General features: G+C 39.9%; 1 protein-coding gene across 22 annotated transcripts in view; it reads right to left on the bottom strand.

Annotated features, from left to right (window-relative positions):
* The window catches only part of PARD3 (par-3 family cell polarity regulator), a 443,499-nt gene that overhangs the window by 407,887 nt on the left and 19,238 nt on the right, over positions 1-16,374 (bottom strand). The window contains exon 2 of one of the 22 annotated variants that reach the window (XM_053973040.1): positions 6,176-6,240. The exons of 19 other annotated variants lie outside the window; for them this stretch is intronic. The gene's annotated coding sequence lies outside the window, so the exon portion shown is untranslated. Of the gene's footprint in view, positions 1-6,001; positions 6,131-6,175; positions 6,241-16,374 lie in introns of those variants that run through there. 2 more of the 22 variants (XM_053973049.1, XM_053973057.1) reach the window with 2 other exon arrangements.

The following is a 16,374-nucleotide window of genomic DNA, read 5'->3' as shown; positions in this document are numbered from 1 at the left end:
GGACTGATTAAAAATTAAATAAAATAGAAAAAAAATATGTGTCATGTGTTCATTTAGGTGCAGCTCATTTGTTCACAGAAAAGTGGTATTTTTAAAAATACTGCAACTTCTGTTTTCTGTGATTAACTCCTATAAAATACATATAGTATGCTTGACTAAGAAGAATAAGCAACAAACCTAATAAGATGTAGAGAGGGAAAAAAACCTAACAGGTTCTTAGAAACTGCACACCTTTTCTTTCAGAAAACCTGTTGATTTTAAGCACCTGGGATCTCTCCAAGAAGTTTCCAACCCAAATGCAGATAGAAGAAGGGGAATGTATTATTTCTTGCTAGCTTTGAATCATCAGAGCACAACCAAGGCTACAGGCAGGTATATGGAGATAGTGTCTTGAACTCCATTACAGAGAAAAATCTGCATGTTGTTCTGTAACAGAGTAGAGAAAAAAGAAAATATGATCAATAGAAAGAGACTAAAATATGGCATGTTTTTTTGACTGGTTTAGCGTACAGTTTAGATAGCATACACTAACAATTCCCCAGTCACGGCTGCATCAAGCCTATCAAAGTTTTAAACCATTTCATCTAAACACAAGGCTCCATCCATGTATTTCTGTAAAACACTTCAAATAGATTAATTTAACTTTGCCAGTTTTCCTGCAGCAACCAACAGGCCTTTGTTTTGTCTCTTCTATATTAATAGCAACTGCACTGTTAAAAATACAATGGAAGTTTCAATAACTTAAAAGAATTTTTTTTTTTATAAACCCCTCATATTTTTTTTAAATATTGAGATGTCTGGACTGATAGAAGCTTGCAAGCATCAAAATAACAATAACAACCTTGTGTGTATACCTACATATATATACACACACACACTCTTGTATATGAAACCTTGAAGCCAAAAATACTGTTTGAAGAAGTCTACCTCAAAGCCCTTGTATCTGGATTCTCAGACTGTTCTTGTACTCTATTTTGATTCAGAAGAAAAATTACTGTATACTTACCCAATTGAAAATATTCCATTAAATAACATCCTTTTTATTTTCCAGAAACAGGGGGGTTTGCTTTCTAAAGGAGAAATCCTCAGCTTGCCAGAGACTCTTATAGCTGTTTTCACAGGCTTTTTCCTAGAGAAACATAACTCCCAGCCATGTACAGATTAAAGCCCCAGCACAGAAGAGTGGGACAAACAACTGCACACACAAATTGGCCACACACAGCACCTGCACCTGGGCACTGAGCTGCTCCACCAGACAGGCTGCTAGGAGAATTCCCAGGGAAGATCCTGGTCTATATATAGTGAGCTGCACAGATACACAGAGGTCATGAACTTTCATTGGTTAAGACACAGAGCAAGATGCACCAACTGCAAGAGACTGATAAAGCCAGCCAGGGACTTTGCTGTCCCCCAAACAGGCAGCATTTCCAACACACAGCATTTCCAACTCCTCTAAAATGAAATCAAAGCTTTGCTGTATTTTCACACACTAGTGATGAAGAAAAGGGAGAGGCAAGAAACCTAGTCATGTAGGCCTCAATTTAAAAACCAGACTGTAGATGTAATAAACCCCATGACTATAAGGTAGGTGATGGGACACAAACACAGCGCACACAGGGAGGGACTGGACTCTCCCAGCTGTTGGAAGTCAGACACTGACTCACAGCAACACCGTAAGCTTGGCCAAACTTCTGTTCCAAGTCCACATGTGTGGACTTCATCAGGAGGTTTGCATCATACAGTGAAATTTAGCCTTAATAACATTTTATTTCACTGGATGACTCACACACCTTCTACTCTTCTGATTTTTTAAAGGCTGATGTCATTTCACACTGTTCTTCTACACGCATTGCAGGTTGCTACATTAGGAATGCAATTCCCTTTCATCAAGAAAGACAAAGTAAAAAGAAAAAAATTAGCAATAAAGTAGAATTTTGCCATTTGAAAAAAGAAACATTTTAGCCAGCTTAGAGATGTTGTGAATCCTCCTCACCCTGAGGAGAAAGCTTTCTTAAATGCCAGCTTTGTGCAAACCAAACTTAAAGTAAAAATGTCAACTTACTCAAAGCTTTTCTTTGATCCAAAGCTTTTCTAGAAAATACTTCAGTGTCAGTGATTAAGACACCCAACGTGTGTTGGAAAAGCGGCAGGTTTATGGAAAGCTCTGCAGAGTATGACCTTGCTGCCAGTCCTTCCTCCTCCCAGCTGAGCATCCCTGTCCCGTGGAGACTTCCTCTCTCTGAAACGGCCCCCACAGGCATTTTAGGAAGTATTTTTCACAAAAGCTATCCCTTTCACTCGTACTTTGGGGGAAAAAAAAAATCCTTACTTACTTTCACACAACAAAAAATGTGTTCACTAGCTAGTTCTATTACTTGAAACCACGGTTGTTTCAAAATTCATTTAGCTTTAGGAAAAAAAAAAAACATTAAACTGCCTTGGACTCAAAAACTTCTAGAGTCATAAAGCTTGTATTAAACATTCTTTTTGGACTATCTACATCAGATGAGATCAAACATAATACTGTACTAGCCAAACAATCTCCTAAAATATAAAGACAAGGAAAAAACATTCTCTGGAACTCTGGAAATTTTCATCCTTCCTATGAGAAGTACAATCTTGTTGCACAATACAATGGTACATATTCAAGCGGTTCTACTCACTGGTCTGTAAAGTAAGAGTAAAAGCAGCCACATTTATGCTGATAATTCAGAACAATACACATCTTCTAAATTAAATCAATTTCAATTTAGCACACTGATGTTTTAAAATGGTAATTTATAACCTCATATGATAACTCTAACAAAATTCCTTAAACTTTGAATTTTATATCAGTCTTTCCTGGATAACTGGGGTGGTTTTTTATTATTAAAAATAAGACTTCCTTGAAATTTTTTGTAGTTTAGCACTTGCCTTTTGATAAGCTACAAGCCACCTTCAAGATTCACAGAAAAAAAGGTCATATTTTCAAAACAGCTATTTTTCCAAACACCAAACTAACAAAAAAGACTGTGCTTAAGCTTTCATTCTCAGTTGTGTTTAGAAGACAAATGTTCCACTGAAACAATTAAGTCAATATACAAATGACAGATATCAGAAACAGTTCCATAAATAGTTACAACTGCATATATCACTCTGCACAGAGATATATATTCAGGATGAAAAATCTGGACATTGGAGACAACCAAAAAGGTGTATGTATTTTTATTCACACCACCATGACAATCCAATAGGGTAAAAAAGAAAAGTTATATTTTCTTTAGGATTTTCAGACCTCAGACATTAGACATGTAGATGCAAAGCTTTATTTTGAGCTCACCTTTTCTGTGAGCATCAAAGCCAGGTGAGGCTATAGGTACTTATTGAAAAAAGTGAAGAGAAGCAGAGTTGGGTGGGGAGCGCAGAGCACGCCCAGCTCAGCGCTGCTGGCAGCAGAACTGCGGGGCAGCAGCGCGCGGCTGATGCGGTGACACACAGGGGAAGCTCCCTGCCATCTCCTCCTCCACCCCACCTTATTTCTGACATTAACACAGAAGCCAGAGATTTCAGCAGGAACCAGAATCCTGCTTAGCCAGAGATGGACCATCTGCTTCAGAAAACTTACAGTTCATAGCTGATCCAGTTCAAATTTTGCTTATGTACTTCAGTGGATTTCCTAAAATTAATTTTATTATTTCCAGAGAGAAGTGTGGACAGGGGTGCTCCATAAGTAGGAGGTAGCCATAAGTTGTCAGTGCTAATTTAGCTAGTTTTAATTCTGGAACAGCCAGCCTATTTTGGTGCAAGTCCAATTCAATGAGAAGCACTTTCCACTTCTCTGATAGGAGTGAAGTACAGCCTTCATGCCTGTTACACTGCTTGCGTCACATGGCAGAAGGGCTCCTCTCCTTTGCCTCTCTCTGCCTGGTTGCTTCTGAAGCCAAAAAAAAGAATATAAAAGGGGGCTTCAGACCAGAAATAAACTTTAGTATACTCTAACCAGCAGCAAAATAATCTTTGGGAAAATTACACAAATCCCTTAGAGACTCTGGGCCTTGTCCCACACCAAAAAGGCTCAAGAGTCTAAATTATATGGATGAAGCATTGGTTAGCTATGACCTCCTGCTAGCTATTGGCAAGCAGGAGGGAGGGCACAGGATCAGTTCAGTGGGTGATGTTCATCCAACTTTTGAAGATATGCAGGAGAAGGTCTAAGCACAGCACAGTTCAAACTTTCACAGGGCAGCCCAGAAACAGTGGAATAATAAGCATTTTGTGCAATTACTTTGTATTTAGCTTTAGATTATTTCTGCCTACATAAGTCTCTCTTGTTTCAGCCTTACAGGCAAAATGAAAAGGTTATTTGAGACTTCTGTTTCTGACATTCTCTTTTGATTACAGACTAAATCCAAAAGAGACTACCCTGAAAGGCCAAGACAAACGTGCAACCACATAATTGGTCTGGCTCAAATGGCACTGAAATCAGGAGAAAGCGTCCCCAACTCCAGAGAGCTTCAGTCTGTGCTGAAAGCCACATTAAACTTTGTTTACTGTTTGTCTGAAAAGCCATATACATATGCTACAGGAATGTTTTGCCAAGCTTGAGCTGTGATGGTAGATATGCTATAAAAAGCCCTAGTCTTCTGCCAAGATGTGTATAGCACATCTGCATTATTTTTCTTGCTCACTCTCAGAAAACATTTTAACTTGGCATAGAGCATCACATTTTATTCTAGTGAAATTCTTGCAAGAAGCACTTGGGAAGTAAAGCAAATAAATGAAGTTCAGAAATATATTTCATTCCTAACCATGAAATGTGCAAAGAGGAAAATTGTCATTTTGCTATAAAGCAGGCACTGTGCTATGACACAGGGCAGTTGGCACATATGCATATATAGTGAAAGTGTGTCATAATATGAAAGATGTCCATACAACAGCCAGCTCATTAGTTTATATGACCCCCTCCTTCAGCAGACGAGAGCAGAGTTGGTTTCTATCAGAGAACAACTAAAAGAAAATTCTCAAACATATTGCCCATGACTTCAAGGAAAGAAAGGATAAATAAAGGAATTTCAGTGTGTCATCATTACTAGAAGTTTTGCTCAGCTACGACATGCAGGACAGAAACAACTGGAGGTCATATATTTTATTCCCCAGCACAAACAGTACTTCCTGCCCCTGAAAAAACACCACTGCCAAGATCTAAGCCACCCATCCATTAAGGTTTTTTTATATACATTTTTGTTGCTTATTCTGTTCCTGCTTATGTCAATAGAAGTGTTTCATTTACTGTAGTTAAATTAATATTGGTAAATGTTTCATTTTCAAAAAAACAAAATCTAGACTAAAATTATTTTGTAATTCATTATACAGATTTTTTTTTTTTTTTCAGCTGCTTTGGAAAAGAAGGGAGAACTAAGGCATGCTTAATAATCTAGTATTTATCTATTCAGTCTTCAAAATTCTAATGCTGGCATACCTGGAGCAATCTCTTCATGCCCTGCCACCACCTGCAGAAGTCTGGCCTTCAGCAGCATGGGTGACTGCAGGGATGGCGTAGAGGAACAGGACTGCCCCAAGCCAGAGGCGGGGCAGAGGCGCCTGAGAGGCCAGACTGGGAATCCCATTCCCCTTGGGACAGCAGGGTACCAGCAAGGCACAAAACACCAGCCAGAGCTTGATGGGACACAGCTCTCCACCCACCTGATGCTGACCCACAGCCAGTGTGACTTACCCAAGGATGCTGTGACCAGTGGCCCCAGCCAATTAAGCACATTAAGCAAGTTCATATCCCCAGGCCTCCCCAAGCTCTCTCCTACACCCCTCAGTACAGCCTGGGTCTTTCTTTTTGCTATTTCTTCTCTCCTTCATTGGCTTTCACAAGGTCTCCAAGTAAGCAGCTCCCAAATGCTGTCTCTGCAGCAATGCAAAGCACAGCAGGGAAAACAGGGTGGGGAAAGAAATGCCAGCAGTAGCATTGGCTCATGTTAGCAGCTATAAAATAGCCTCAAATTCAACTCACGGGCACTTTGGCCAGCAGTATCAACAGCCCTTGGTCTGCTGGACAGCGACTGCTACTCCTCTCACCAGAGCCTGTACCTGGCACCTCAGCTGAACAAAACCTACGAGGCACAGCGACCTCCTCCAGTTCACCAAGGACTATCACTGAAGACAGAGGGGAGGAAGGCAGACTCACTAGACAAATTCACCGTAGGTTGGCAAAGGATAACAAGTTCCTTCCCAGCTTCCTCACCTTTCCTACTGGGAGGAAAAAAAAAGAAAAAAGTCTAAGTTATGTAGGTTTTCCAAGCCTTCTGCCAAGCAAGGATAACAACCACACAGACCAAGGAAAAGATACCATAGCAGAAATCACATATGCATACTATCTATCTCTGAGGGAGGAAAAAGCCTTTATGCCACAGCTACCATAAACCAGCAAACCACAGATAACCAGGCCACAGTCTTCAACATCCTCACAAATACACTGCCCAAACACTAAGCTGCTGCTGAGCAGCCATTTCTGTACATTAAATCCCCACTGTTGATATGAGAGAACAAGAGGAGTTAATCCCAGCATAAATGCACTGTTGAGGCTTGTAGCATTGACCAGCTCCTCACATATCATTACTGGAAGGCCAGAAATGCAGAGAGGAAGGCAGTCCTCCTGTGGCTTAAGGAAGCTCACGCTGCAGTCATGTGCACCCAGTTATTTCAATGATCCTTAAGACAAAGCATCCCCCAACCACCCGAACTCCAAAATTCCCTCTCCTGCCAACACCACTGCCCAAACCATTCACACCTGCAACAGTACCTTGGCATTCACCACATACACACCAAAGTGCTCCAGCACCAGTGTCACTTCACACCAAGCCCTTCACACACTCTGACCAGCTGCTGTGAAGCCTTCACCATCTGGCAAACAGGCATTACATAAAAAAAAAAAAAAACCCTATACATTTTGCAAGATTTCTTGCAGGAGAACACTAACTTTCTCTGGTAACTTACTCATTTTGTTGATATTGAACCTTCTTAGATAGTAAGGAAAATTAAAATGTACAAAATCATGAATAGCAGCCACTTCTACAAAATGATGCACCTGTCCTCCAAGAAATATAGGAATTTTTTGTTAGTTTTGTTTTGGGTTTTTTTAAATTTTTTTTATCGTTGTTTGTAATTGTTTGTTTGGGGTTCTTTGGTAAAGGTATTAGAAAGCAAGAAAATCAACTGTCAAATGACAACAATGGGAAGCGACACAGCGGACAAAGCAAGTAAAATACTCTGCTTTGCTTCAATTTTTAAGAGTATTACTAACATGGCTTTCTCTCTACACACAAGTTATGGAGCTAATTACACAAAATGCTTAGCAAAAAATATTTGATTTATTGCAGTCTTTAAAATAGGAAATGTTAGCTGGAGAAATAGCTATTGGCACATTAAAATGTAGGTACTGCTGCACAGTGTAGATAGCTGCTCCATACCCAATAATTTAGCTGTTACATCATGTTGTACAGAAACCATAACAAAAATTACAAAAACCAAAACTAATATAAACCAGTTTCTTTTGATTATCTGAGTTCACTGCTTAAAAAGCCATATTCCATTGAAAATTACTTTGTAACACCCAGAGTTGGTGGACTGTGAATACAAACACATCTCACTGCAAATGCAGATTGAAGTATGGCAGCAAGGATGGGTAAACGAAATTAAAGCACAGGTGACAGTAAGTTGTTCTGTTCTTCCAATTCCCTTCTGTTCCCCCAGATACTTTCTTTAAGATAAAATTATTCCTTTGATTAAAAATCTGGTGCATCCATATATCATAGTTACATTTATAAGCCTTCCAGTACATCCTGACTCAGGTTTGTTTTCACTAGCTTGACTTTTAAACAAGCTCAGCTGTTTTGTTTTTTTTAAAGCTTATGATTAAGCAATTCTTACAGAAATCAATGCTGTGCATTACACCTAAGTAGGCTAAAGGTTTCCCTTCCTGATGTCCCTCAGTGTACATTTATACTTTCCAAAGTATTATTTCCAGTGCAGAGCTTTAGGAAAGGAAGCTCACTCTGAAACACAGACAGACTGTGTTCAGAATTGGTGCCAGAAACCTTCCACGATGCACTGCAAAAAAGACTCTGCAACAGCCATATACTTTCTGCTCTCTCTCCCATTTTCTGCATATTCCTGCCTCCCTTAAAAAACACATCACGCACTTCAGAACACACTAAAGTACATGCAAACAATTTGCTTTCTCAGCATTATCTTTTTTTTTTCATTTATTTAGACTGAAAGAAGTTCATACTTCTAAAAGAAAAATTATGGGCAAGCCTCACCCATCTTGTCTGGAAAGAATATAGTTCCTTCATTTGAGAGGGAAAATAAAATATGAGTACAGTGGGAACAGAGGGAGAGGAAGAGGGTATGGGCAATACATGTGGGGAGGGCTGTTGGGGTTTCTTTTAGGTGTTGTTTATTTTGTTTGTGCTTTTCTTTTACCTCCTGTTGTTGTTCTGTTGGAAAGATTTTTTTTAACTTCACAGCTATCCTGAAGTATCAGAAGATTTAGGAGCAAAACAGATTTTCTCTACAAGAGCAGTACTTGAACAGCAGACTTGGGAATACCTGCTTTTCATTTCAAAGAACATTTAGCATAATGCTGTATTTATATAGTAAGAATCGCCTCTCAAGAACTCTAGAGAGCTCTGCTCTAACAAAATGCACAGGATGCTTAGTGCCTTCTGTAGTTACAGGGTGTGTTGGGAATACTGCTGCTGGAAAATTTGGAGCAAGACTCTGACTTTTACGACCTCAAGTGAGAATTTTGCACTATAAGCAAAATATCACAAAGCAATTTTTCATGAAATCCTGTGCCTACAAAAGCTTCCATTCTTATAAATAGTGTTTATCTTCTCTGTTAATGACATGGGCATGGTTACTGAACAGATACAGTACCAGTGCAGAAGCACAAGTGATGCTCACAACACATTACAAACTTTAAAAGGACACCAAAGCCACCTGCCACAAATACCAATACTCTTCAGTGTTGTGGTGGCTCCCAGCAGCACAGCCCAGCCAGCAGCTGCTCTGGGCACCAAATATCAAACATATCTGCAAATGCAGCTCAGGTGGCAACACTCTGAATAGTCCCAACACTCAGCTCAGGATGCTGCAGGGAGATGGGGTGCAATCCAATACAGGGTGAAGGGTAAGGGAGCACTGCTGGGACTATGACTGCCCAACACGCTGTGCCCAGGGAAGCTGGAGGAGCCACAGCCACAACTGGACTACTGCAGGTGCACAGGACCCCAGAGAACACAAGGTACCACTTACCATGCCTTGCCAGTGAACCTGAGCCTCTGCAAGCATCTATGTTGCAATACAGTTCTTTGTCAGTCACTGGGAAGTTAAGAGAAATCCATGGTGCAGTGGGGTCACTGGCACAGGACTCTCCATCAAGGTGCCCACAACAAAGCAGTGAAGCACACACAAGGGCAACATTCACACCTTCAATATCTGCCCCCACGGGACTCAAATGAGCTTCTGTAACTACCTGTAAAGCTTGACATACAGTAAAACTTCTGGTAAAACAAACCATACTACTCCAAGGAAAGGATTTACCAATTTTTGGGTTTTTTCCTGAATAAAAAGAAAATTAAAAATACAGAAAATTGTCTCAAAGTTTTTCAGTGGTTGAAACAGTAATCTCCTCCCAGACTAAGGTAACTACAGATTTCACTGTGAAAAAAATATCACATCAGAAAAGTCTTTTTACAACAGCTGATTGTATACTAAAATATTTTAGTAACAAGATCTTGGAAGTTTTCATGAGCAGCAGAAACCCCTGCAGGTAACTACGCAAATAGTGAGACTGCCTTGAAGAAATTAACAGTGAAACTGAATGTAACTGTTCACACTTAAATGCCTCTGTCAATAAACAAAAAAATAATAAATCAAGTTAACAAACACCTGAGCATTCATTAATTGAGAGGAAGGCAAAGCATCACAGTTCCAGGCAGGATGGGGAGAGGCCCCATCTTTCAGATGCTGTGTGTGCATTTCAGTGGGACCATGCAACGAAACCCCATCTCCCCCCTTTGAGAGGGGCAGTGACACTACCATGTACTGCTGAGAGATGGGCAACACCCACCTGGAAAACAGCAGATTTTAACATCATAGCACACCTATTTACAGATCCAGCAATGACACATTTTGGTGTCATTTGTTGAGTTGAGTTTGACAGGCAGCAGCACAAATAGTGGAAGAGAGGTTTCTGCAGCTGCATATCCTCTGCACTGTCCCTTCAGTACCTCTCCTTCCGTTTTCAGCCACATCATTTAGGTAACATAATACCTGTAGCAAAATAAAACATTTTGTCTCTGTCCTTCATGATTTTATTTTAAAATCAATTTACAAAGCAGGAAGAAGGGAACATGGAAGCTAAGTCAAAGCAGCAATGCAAAAGCAATGAGATATTCACCTCAGGGAAATTGCTTTCTACTGAAACAAGACACAAGCATCTTTTTGTTGTCGTCAAAGAATTAACTAGAGAACATGCCAATAATTTATAAGGAAGTAGACTTGTGCATAAATGATGGGAGGAGGGGAAGATCTACTAGCTTCTGTGCTGCAGAAAGGCAAAAGACAGTGGTAGACAAAAAACAGGAATTTTTACTCCAATGTTTCTTAAAATTATAGATGGGTAACACACAGCTCTGACTCAGAAAAACCTTCATATATTCCTCCTGTGGATTTCACTGGAGCCTGTAGGTGCACAGTATTTGAAGTAAGAGTCTCAGCATTCTGCTGCCCCAGTTTTTCCTTTGTGCAGAAAAAGGAATGTGAATATCAAGCATTCTTATGAACTAGGGGAGGGGAAATAAGTGTGCATGTGTTTAAATATAGAAAAATGTTGCCACCATGCATTAGGTGTTACTAAAGCCCTCACTACTAAAATGTGAATCAAATGAAACAGAGGTGCCTGCAGGGAAGGACAGTCTTCCTTAATGGTAGTTTCTGGGTCATTAATTTTTTTGAGTTACCCCCAGCAGTACCAGCATGGCAACCCCTTCAAAGCTCAAGCAGGACTTGAATTGACTGCATGCTGCCTTCAACTACAAGTTCACCCTGATGTCTAGTCAGGCAACTTCTGCTGTCTTCCAGCTCTCCCATGATTACAAACACACTTGCTGTTTTCAAACATTTCTCTTCCTGGTTCCTATCTCTCCTTTCATACACAACACAAATGCTTCTTCAGTCCCACTCCTTGAAGACAGACTGCTCTCCCTTCCCCCAGCCCTCTCCAGTGAATTCTTAAGCAAAAGCAAAAATTAAAAAAAATTCTTCCACAATTGTTTTTTTTCACTAATTTTGTCCAAAGGCTACAGAAGTTTCTGGTCCACTTCAAAGTGTTGCTGGCAGGGCCATAACTGAACTTTCTTCCCTCTTCAGTACAGGCATTACCAGAAGGATGATTATCCTTGGCCTTATTATTCCTTGCCTCTGGCTACCCTTCTCCATTTGGGAGCTAACCTACTTGCTCATCAGGTTCTTCCCCATTCTTGCTACTGCTGACATTTTCCAAAGCTTCTCCCAGAGCGACCACTTACTTGCCTCATCCAAAAAGTTCCATTTTGGCTCCAACGTATTCCCAGCAGAAGGCTCTTCCCCCCCTTGCGAGCAATGTCCCCACAGCCCTGGGGGACAGCCATGCACAAGCTCCCTCCCCACCCCCATTAAGGAGGGAAGCGCTGTTGCTTCTACAAGAGTCAACATCTTAACTTGCAATAGGCTCCAAACACAAGTGAAAAGTCAACATGTGTCTTGTTTTAGGATCAAAAAACATGTTTAGGATGACAAATGCATACAGCCTAAAACTGCTATTGATTTCACCATCACTGACAGCATCCAAAAGAAAAAAAAAAGAAAAAAAAAACACCCACAAAAATAAAAATAAAATTTAAAAAAATACAAAAAAAAAACTACTAACCACTATTCAAAACCCTGGCTATAGGGCTGAGAAGACACAAGATCATTCCAAATAAAGAGGAATGGTAGGAATGAGAAAGACAAAGCTTTTGGTCATTACATGCAATTGTACACTAACCTCCCTGATGAAGGGTAAAATTACTCCTAACAGCTTTTCAGAATTTCCCCATGTTGTTTTTTCCCAAAAAAATATTTTATGTTGCAGCAGAATAAGAAAAATACTTTAAGTTGCAGTAGAATAAGAATTGCTTATTCTACTTATTCCACTGCAATTGAAGGAGGTAATATATTTTCCTTGGAAGAATTCCTTCTTCTGACCAGTGCTGATACTAGTATTTATTTTTACAGTGTTAGATACCCCTATTTCTTTCACTCAGATACCAGCACCTAATGAGCACAGATATTCTAAATAATTCACAGTAAAATTCTATGTTGAACATCCACCAGGCAGAACATAAAAGATTTTAGAGCAGTCTAGTTTAAGGCTAGGAATTGCTAATTTGAATACCTCATTTCAAACCACTATTAACGTCAGGGTGTTCAAAGCCCACTTGTATCAGCCTGGCAATGTTGGCACAGCAAGACTTTCAAGAACCTCAAATTTGTGCAAATGTCTGAAGTGAATACTCTGACAAATTAAAAACTTCAAGGAAGTAAGTAATAAACTTGAAATTTTAGGATTCACCTGGTGTGAACTCTCACACTAGCAAGGCCTGGCCAGGCAAGCTTTGTGCACTGAAAAGGTGCTTGGTTTTTTGTCCTGAAGACCCAACACACCAACCCAACTGCTTCACAGGTCACTGCAGATGACAAAAGATCTTCTACCTTTCAACAGAATTTGGCTGAACCAATGGATTCTCTGATACTTCATCACTAACTCACTACATCCAGATTTACTGTTTCATGGAAACTGTTATTCATAATATTTTCTATTTGTTCACACTAGGCAGAGGTAAAATTCTGAGAATTCCCATCTGGATTCACAGAAACAGGATTTCCCAGCTGTGAAGCATCTTTTTAAAGTACAAGAGCAGCTCCAAATTAAAAAACTAATGGCGTCATCACCACATAAGCAGATCCTCTGGTTTCACAACATGTTAACAATACTATACCTGAATTTTAGTACATGCAAATGTAAGTATCAGTGTTCACCAGGAAAGGTTGGGAAAATGCCACATGGAAAATGAGGAAGAACTAGCAAAGCTCACAGGGTTCTGCACTGAGAAGCAGATTTGCTTTACTGGGCACTCTACTCCTGAGTGCCCAGTGCCCATGAGGACCTGCCCTTCATCTGCCAACCCAACTAACACCCAAATACTGCAGGGAAAAACACTGGGTAAGACCCACACTGGGAAAAACAGTAAAAATAGCAATAATAAACCAGTGATACACAGCAGGGAATTACTAAGGATTACAGTGAGAAGCAGTGCAGAAACAAAAAGAAGGTTCCCTGGTAAGATACCAGTACCCAGTCCTGAGAAAGAAGCTGGATCTTGTGGAAGTTTCTCCTAATAAAAGTCTTTCTAAACAGATTTTATGATCACTAGGCTAAGAAACACCAGTTGGGAGAAAAGTTTTTTTCACTGCTCACATAAATGAAGACAAGACTTGCAAAACAACTAAGAGAAATAGTATTTTCACATTCCATATGAATATTCCATATTCCTCTAACTTCAGCACAAAACAGCTCTGGCAGTTAAAACTGTTTCAGCAGAAGAATTAGGTTTCCAGCCTTGAAACAATTCTCAGTATTTTGCTGAGCAATGGCAAGCAATAAATATTATAACAATAGGGATTACAAAAATCTCAGTTCAAGAACACCAGAAGTGGTACAAAGCTCCTGATGCCTGCCCATCCTGAACTAGAAACATCACCCTTCAGGACTGCAAATGAGAATTCTACCTCTCAGTACATCTGCATCCAACATATTGAGACAACCTGTTTGTGTGTGATAGTGTTCATGCTATGAAATGAACTGGAAAAAGTTTTATTGCCAAATTTACCAACACTAGCAAGCTGTTAATTTCAACTTTACTCCAAAACAGCGCAAGTAAGTGCCTGCAAATTTTAGACCTGCTTATCTTTGTAACAGGCTGTCTGTAGATTAGAGTTACCTGACACTGACGACCTCCATAAGGGCATTCCACTACAAACATCATTTTTTAAACTACATTATATAAATTGCCAAACAATACACTTTGTTTGCCCCAACACATTATATAACAACTCCCTACTTGAAGGAACAACTGTTTTCTGCTTATACTTTTTAATTAGAGTTACAAAATGTTTACAGTAGAAGGAACAATGGCCCTGATTTCTTTTCAAACAGCTTCTAGATGTGCTGCAACATGTCTTTGTATCTGATTGACACCACTTTTCACTACACAGAAGTGGTCATACAATCCTGGTACTTCTCTTGCACTTTTTCCAAGGTTCCTAATATTTATACCTCACATCTCATCTGCAAGAGTAAGGCATCTGCAAAACCTATCTGATTCTATGTGATGACCACTTAGCCATCTGCTTTCAAAGTTGCAGAAGGCAGGGATACTGATCTTGAAATGCAATTATTTGGTTGAAATAATAAATTTTAAATTATGTACTGTAACATGTAAAAAGTGTGAAGTTTTATACAACTAGGAAGCAGTAACAGGGAAATAATTAGATTATAGATATGAATGGGGTCTTGTGTTCCTTTTCTTTAAATCTGTGGGTTTGGAAAGTTTATCTGAGCTTATTTAGAAAAATATAGATTTTTCTAAGCAACTTGAAGTTGTTTTAATTGCTGACCTTAAAACAAAAAATCATGAAGTTATTGATGGAATAAGAGTAAATGCCTTAAGTGGGAGAAGCTGGAGTGCGCCAATTCCTCCTCCCAAGAACAGATACAAAGAAGCCTTTCTCAACATGGCTCAGCTCCACGGAGTTAAGTAGTCCCCAGAGTAGAGGGAAGTCTGTTCTTCAGGAATGAGTAAATATGCACAATCTCATACAGACATTGTCTAGCCCTCACAATATCCTGCAAGGCATCAACATTTCTATCCCATGGAAAGACAGTGCAACCTACCTACGGGCACACAGTGAGCTAGCAGCTATTTCCAGGGAGGTAGCTGTGCTTTTTCCATGCCTATATTTACTTTTACACACAGCAGCCATTCAGCAAGATCACACCCTAGTATAAAAGCAGCCTGTGACAAATGGACACATGGAATGATTGGGGCCCACCTGAGCCACCTGGACTGGAAATGTGTGTGCCAAAGTGATTGCAGCATGCTGCAGCCACCTCCTGCACTCTAAAAACTGAGCTATTTCACATAGCTACTTCAGGACAGGTGAATCACATCTTAAAGACATTTATTTCTCCGCACTGCCTCTAAACAGAGTTTATGCAGACTCCAATCTTGTAGATTAACAGTTAGGCTACATAAACACTGCCCTACACATCAAACTGAACCAAGGTGAAGGAGATGAAGACAGCCTAAGTATGAGGGTATCAATTTGTAGTATCAACAGGAGCTGCAATTAGAGATTTGTGCGTAGTCTCTGTGTAAAACAACAGCATTTAATACAAGAAATTATGCTACAAAAGTGTCTTAAATCATCCACAAGGAGCTGACACAGAACAACCCATGTAAGTCTCCCAAACTGGGTTTTAATTCTCAGTATAGAACATGAAACAAAACCAAGGGTAAGGGTTTTGGAGATAGCAGCATACACATCAAGAAGCAACAGCTCTCAGACACTCTGACATTAACTCTCATAGTGGCAAACACTCTCTGTGGCTAAACCCTGACAAGCACAAGCCTTTTCAATGAAAAATTCAACATTTTTATTCTCCTTGTTCATGCAAATGTGACCTTTGTGTTCTTCCTCACAGACACCTTGGTACACACCTCCACCTCAGTGTGAGTATCTGAGTTCAACATATTCTCTCAATGCACACCTGAAGCTTCAACACACCCTTGCTGTGCTCGGAGTCCAGGCACACACTCCATCATGTGAGCAGGGCGGCTGCCTGACTCAGCTGTCATCCCAGCTGATTCACCACATCATTTATTGCTCCAACTGCAAAGAGACACCTTTACCAGCACTGCACAGAAAAGATCATGAGATATGACAGTACTTGATTACCATAAATGATATCAAAGCTTGTTCTATCACATTTTTTAGCTTGTGAATGCTAGAAAAGCATCATTTCTTGTATGAAAAATGATTGTCAAACAACAAAAAAATCATGCTCAGATTTTCTGTTATTTCTTTTGCCCCGAAAATAGGTATGTGAATCACTAACACCATTCACCAGTGAATGGGCTACTCTCAAAGAGTTTTAGTATTTGTAAGCCCCAAGCCACAAAGGCAAAGACACTTCAGAGTGTACATGCATTGCTCAGGAGCATGAACAAGGTTCAGCAG

This window comes from Vidua macroura, chromosome 1, assembly GCF_024509145.1.
Source record: "Vidua macroura isolate BioBank_ID:100142 chromosome 1, ASM2450914v1, whole genome shotgun sequence".
NCBI lineage: Eukaryota > Metazoa > Chordata > Aves > Passeriformes > Viduidae > Vidua > Vidua macroura.
The sequence above is the reverse complement of the archived record's forward strand: the minus strand, read 5'-3'. Positions and strand labels throughout refer to the sequence as shown.